This window comes from Oncorhynchus masou, unplaced genomic scaffold (genome assembly GCF_036934945.1).
Source record: "Oncorhynchus masou masou isolate Uvic2021 unplaced genomic scaffold, UVic_Omas_1.1 unplaced_scaffold_823, whole genome shotgun sequence".
Taxonomy (NCBI): domain Eukaryota; kingdom Metazoa; phylum Chordata; class Actinopteri; order Salmoniformes; family Salmonidae; genus Oncorhynchus; species Oncorhynchus masou.
Genome location: NW_027014708.1, coordinates 162,085 through 167,716, shown reverse-complemented (window position 1 = coordinate 167,716; position 5,632 = coordinate 162,085). Strand labels below are relative to the sequence as shown.

General features: G+C 43.4%; 3 non-coding genes across 3 annotated transcripts; all 3 read right to left on the bottom strand.

Annotated features, from left to right (window-relative positions):
• Nucleotides 1-326: 326 nt before the first annotated feature.
• Nucleotides 327-400, bottom strand: trnai-aau (transfer RNA isoleucine (anticodon AAU)). The gene has a single exon. It is a non-coding gene; the product is annotated as a tRNA-Ile (tRNA).
• Nucleotides 401-3,752: 3,352 nt separating this feature from the next.
• trnai-aau (transfer RNA isoleucine (anticodon AAU)) lies at nt 3,753-3,826 on the bottom strand. Its single transcript has one exon. It is a non-coding gene; the product is annotated as a tRNA-Ile (tRNA).
• Nucleotides 3,827-4,926: 1,100 nt separating this feature from the next.
• trnai-aau (transfer RNA isoleucine (anticodon AAU)) lies at nt 4,927-5,000 on the bottom strand. The gene has a single exon. It is a non-coding gene; the product is annotated as a tRNA-Ile (tRNA).
• Between the last annotated feature and the right edge of the window lie 632 nt (nt 5,001-5,632).

The following is a 5,632-nucleotide window of genomic DNA, read 5'->3' as shown; positions in this document are numbered from 1 at the left end:
CGCCGATTTGGGTGGTATTGGCCATCGTGTACATGGTTTTCCCTATGCCAATGTTTTCCCATTCATTTTTGTCCATTTCAGTGGGGTATTCCCTTACATTAGTGAGGGCTGTTGGGGCTCTGTACATTAGAGAGGGCTGTTGGGGCTCTGTACAATAGAGAGGGCTGTTGGGGCTCTGTACATTAGTGCGGTCTGTTGGGGCTCTGTACATTAGTGAGGGCTGTTGGGGCTCTGTACATTAGTGAGGGCTGTTGGGGCTCTGTACATTTGAGACTGGAGTTATGTGACACTGTCGAAATACACAGTAAAGTAAACAAAATAACTCCTGGCCAGTAGGGGTATCGAACCACCAAACTTGGCGTTATTAGCACGACGCTCTAACCAACTGAGCTAACTGGCCCTAGATAATGTACACTCTACGGGAGGGACATACACCCATATATGGGTCTGGAGGTGGTCGCCCATCTGCAATGTCTACGTTCTACCATTAGAGGGCAGAGAACGTAAACAAATCCAGCCCAGTTCCCAGGACTCCCTTCTACACTGTCAATGATCAACACTATGGCTGTATCTCTCTGTCGTTGTCGTTGAGTGTCAGTCCTGTGCATCTGAACCTGAATACATGCTGGGTTGTAAACAGCCATTTCTGATTCTCATTATAATAACAACACTTCATAGTGATCACTGATTGAACAGAATAAATGACTGTGACCTGTCAGTTAATGGAATAGAATGAAGCACTTCACACCCTCACTCTGTGACCAAGCAGTGTCCTCTCCTCACACGGACCACCGACAGAGGAAAGACAGGTGAAGGGAAGGAAAAGGAGAGAGAGACAGACTGTTTGTCCTTCTTTCAACGAGCCAACGTCATTGTACGTCAACCATTTGCACATCGTTACAACACTGCATATATACATCATGACATTTGAAATGTCTTTATTCTTTTTGGAACTTCTGTATGTGTAATGTTCCTTGTATAATAAAAAACGAATGAAAACTCCTACAATGAAAAAAAAAACTCCTACATTAAAATGTCACTCCACAATAACAAAAATATCAACAACTCATACTACTAATTTAAAATGCACATTGTAAACCCCAATCAATAGAGTTATGAGACACTGTAGACATACACAGTAAAGTAAAAACAAAATCATCTGGACAGTATGGGTATCGAACCCATGACCTTCGCGTTATTAGCACAATGCTCTCAACAAATGAGCTAACCAGCCTTAGAAAATGCTCATTCTACAGATGAAGGTGGAAATAACTACACCGTACTAAATAAGAGGTCAAGACATTCCATAACAAATCCATCACCTATTGAGAAATAAACATGGAGAAGAGCCCCCTCAGCAAGCTGGTCCCGGAGCTCTGTTCACAAACACACCCCACAGGGCTCCAGGACAGAAACACAATTATGTGTGTGGATGAAGCACTTCATTTGGCATTGGGAAAAACACGAGATGAACTGCTTCAAACAAAGACCGCGAAAGCTAAAGAACACTCCGTAATGTTCACAACCACATAAACTTTGAACTCGTGAAAAGTGAGAGATGCGGTCAAGAAACACTGGCACATGTTATCATCGGAAAGACAGAAAGAGAGAGTAAGGAGTGGAGAAAGAGAGAGTAAGGAGTGGAGAAAGAGAGAGTAAGGAGTGGAGAAAGAGAAAGTAAGGAGTGGAGAAAGACAGAAAGAGAGAGTAAGGAGTGGAGAAAGACAGAGAGAGAGAGTAAGGAGTGGAGAAAGACAGAGTAAGGAGTGGAGAATGATAAAGAGAGAGTAAGGAGTGGAGAAAGACAGAAAGAGAGAGTAAGGAGTGGAGAAAGACAGAAAGAGAGAGTAAGGAGTGGAGAAAGACAGAGAGAGAGAGTAAGGAGTGGAGAAAGAGAGAGTAAGGAGTGGAGAAAGAGAAAGTAAGGAGTGGAGAAAGACAGAGAGAGAGAGTAAGGAGTGGAGAAAGACAGAAAGCTGGAGTACCTCTCTGGACTTAAAGAGAGAGTAATGAGTGGAGAAAGAGAGAGTAAGGGGTGGAGAAAGAGGGTGCAGCTGTCTGCTGGTTCTTTACCTCTCTGTACTTAATGCCCTTGTCTAGTTAATGTGTGACCAAGTGAGCATGGGGAAAGGTAGGTGTGTGTGTGTGTGTCTATCTGTTTCTCCACCATTCTGTCTCTCTGTCTCTTAGTCCATGAAGTCCCTGTCCTCCTCCCTTCCTTTTATAATAAAAAACGAATGAAAACTCCTACATTACAATGTCACTCCACAATGACCCAACAATCGACAACTCATACTACTAATTTAAAATGCACATTGTAAAAACCAATCAATAGTTTTGTGAGACACTGTAGACATACACAGTAGGGTAAAAACAAAGTCATCTGGCCAGTACGGGTATCGAACCCACGACCTTCTACACCGAACTAAATAAGAGGTCAAGACATTCCATCACCTATTGAGAAATAAACATGGAGAAGAGCCCCCTCAGCAAGCTGGTCCCGGAGCTCTGTTCACAAACACACCCCACAGGGCTCCAGGACAGAAACACAATTATGTGTGTGGATGAAGCACTTCATTTGGCATTGGGAAAAACTTGAGATGAACTGCTTCAAACAAAGACCCGCGAAAGCTAAAGAACACTCCGTAATGTTCACAACGACATAAACTTTGAACTCGTGAAAAGTGAGAGATGCGGTCAAGAAACACTGGCACATGTTATCATCGGAAAGACAGAAAGAGAGAGTAAGGCATGGAGAAAGAGAGAGTAAGGAGTGGAGAAAGACAGAGAGTAAGGAGTGGAGAAAGACAGAGAGAGAGTAAGGAGTGGAGAAAGGAGAAAGAGAGAGGGAGAAAGAGAGAGTAAGGAGTGGAGAAAGACAGAGAGAGCTCTTCAGTAGTGGAGAAAGAGAAAGTAAGGAGTGGAGAAAGACAGAGAGAGAGAGTAAGGAGTGGAGAAAGACAGAGAGAGTAAGGAGTGGAGAAAGAGAGAGTAATGAGTGGAGAAAGAGAGAGTAAGGAGTGGAGAAAGACAGAGAGAGAGTAAGGAGTGGAGAAAGGCAGAAAGAGAGAGTAAGGAGTGGAGAAAGAGAGAGTAAGGAGAGTAAGGAGTGGAGAAAGAAAGTAAGGAGTGGAGAAAGACAGAGAGAGAGAGAGTAAGGAGTGGAGAAAGAGTAAGGAGTGGAGAAAGAGAAAGTAAGGAGTGGAGAAAGACAGAGAGAGAGAGTGGAGAAAGACAGAGTAAGAAAGACAGAGTGGAGAAAGAGAGAGTAATGAGTGGAGAAAGAGAGAGTAAGGGGTGGAGAAAGAGGGTGCAGCTGTCTGCTGGCTCTTTACCTCTCTGTACTTAATGCCCTTCTCTAGTTAATGTGTCACCAAGTGAGCATGGGGAAAGGTGTGTGTGTGTGTGTGTGTGTGTGTGTGTGTGTGTGTGTGTGTGTGTGTGTGTGTGTGTGTGTGTGTGAATAATGAATGAATCAAATGATTGATGGACCCGTCTATCTGTTTCTTCACCATTCTGTCTCTCTGTCTCTTAGTCCATGAAGTCCCTGTCCTCCTCCCTTCCTTGTATAATAAAAAACGAATGAAAACTCCTACAATGAAAAAAAAAACCCTCCTACATTAAAATGTCACTCCACAATGACCCAACAATCGACAACTCATACTACTAATTTAAAATGCACATTGTAAACCCCAATCAATAGAGTTGTGAGACACTGTAGACATACACAGTAGGGTAAAAACAAAATCATCTGGCCAGTACGGGTATCGAACCCACGACCTTCGCGTTATTAGCACGACGCTCTAACCAACTGAGCTAACCGGCCTTAGAAAATGCTCATTCTACAGATAAAGGTGGAAATAACTACACCGTACTAAATAAGAGGTCAAGACATTCCATAACAAATCCATCACCTATTGAGAAATAAACATGGAGAAGAGCCCACACCCCACAGGGCTCCAGGACAGAAACACAATTATGTGTGTGGATGAAGCACTTCATTTGGCATTGGGAAAAACACGAGATGAACTGCTTCAAACAAAGACCCGCGAAAGCTAAAGAACACTCCGTAATGTTCACAACGACATAAACTTTGAACTCGTGAAAAGTGAGAGATGCGGTCAAGAAACACTGGCACATGTTATCATCGGAAAGACAGAAAGAGAGAGTAAGGCATGGAGAAAGAGAGAGTAAGGAGTGGAGAAAGAGAGAGTAAGGAGTGGAGAAAGACAGAGAGAGAGTAAGGAGTGGAGAAAGGCAGAAAGAGAGAGTAAGGAGTGGAGAAAGAGAGAGTAAGGAGTGGAGAAAGAGAGAGTAAGGAGTGGAGAAAGACAGAGAGAAGTAAGGAGTGGAGAAAGACAGAGAGAGAGTAAGGAGTGGAGAAAGACAGAGAGAGAGTAAGGAGTGGAGAAAGAGAGAGTAAGGAGTGGAGAAAGAGAGAGTAAGGGGTGGAGAAAGAGGGTGCAGCTGTCTGCTGGCTCTTTACCTCTCTGTACTTAATGCCCTTCTCTAGTTAATGTGTCACCAAGTGAGCATGGGGAAAGGTGTGTGTGTGTGTGTGTGTGTGTGTGTGTGTGTGTGTGTGTGTGTGTGTGTGTGTGTGTGTGTGTGTGTGTGTGTGTGTGTGTGTGTGTGTGTAAATAATGAATGAATCAAATGATTGATGGACCCGTCTATCTGTTTCTTCACCATTCTGTCTCTCTGTCTCTTAGTCCATGAAGTCCCTGTCCTCCTCCCTTCCTTGTATAATAAAAAACGAATGAAAACTCCTACAATGAAAAAAACCCTCCTACATTAAAATGTCACTCCACAATGACCCAACAATCGACAACTCATACTACTAATTTAAAATGCACATTGTAAACCCCAATCAATAGAGTTGTGAGACACTGTAGACATACACAGTAGGGTAAAAACAAAATCATCTGGCCAGTACGGGTATCGAACCCACGACCTTCGCGTTATTAGCACGACGCTCTAACCAACTGAGCTAACCGGCCTTAGAAAATGCTCATTCTACAGATAAAGGTGGAAATAACTACACCGTACTAAATAAGAGGTCAAGACATTCCATAACAAATCAATCACCTATTGAGAAATAAACATGGAGAAGAGCCCCCTCAGCAAGCTGCTCCCGGAGCTCTGTTCACAAACACACCCCACAGGGCTCCAGGACAGAAACACAATTATGTGTGTGGATGAAGCACTTCATTTGGCATTGGGAAAAACACGAGATGAACTGCTTCAAACAAAGACCCGCGAAAGCTAAAGAACACTCCGTAATGTTCACAACGACATAAACTTTGAACTCGTGAAAAGTGAGAGATGCGGTCAAGAAACACTGGCACATGTTATCATCGGAAAGACAGAAAGAGAGAGTAAGGAATGGAGAAAGAGAGAGTAAGGAGTGGAGAAAGAGAGAGTAAGGAGTGGAGAAAGACAGAAAGAAAGAGTAAGGAGTGGAGAAAGAGAGAGTAAGGAGTGGAGAAAGAGAAAGTAAGGAGTGGAGAAAGACAGAGAGATAGAGTAAGGAGTGGAGAAAGACAGAGAGAGAGTAAGGAGTGGAGAAAGACAGAGTAAGGAGTGGAGAAAGAGAGAGTAATGAGTGGAGAAAGAGAGAGTAAGGGGTGGA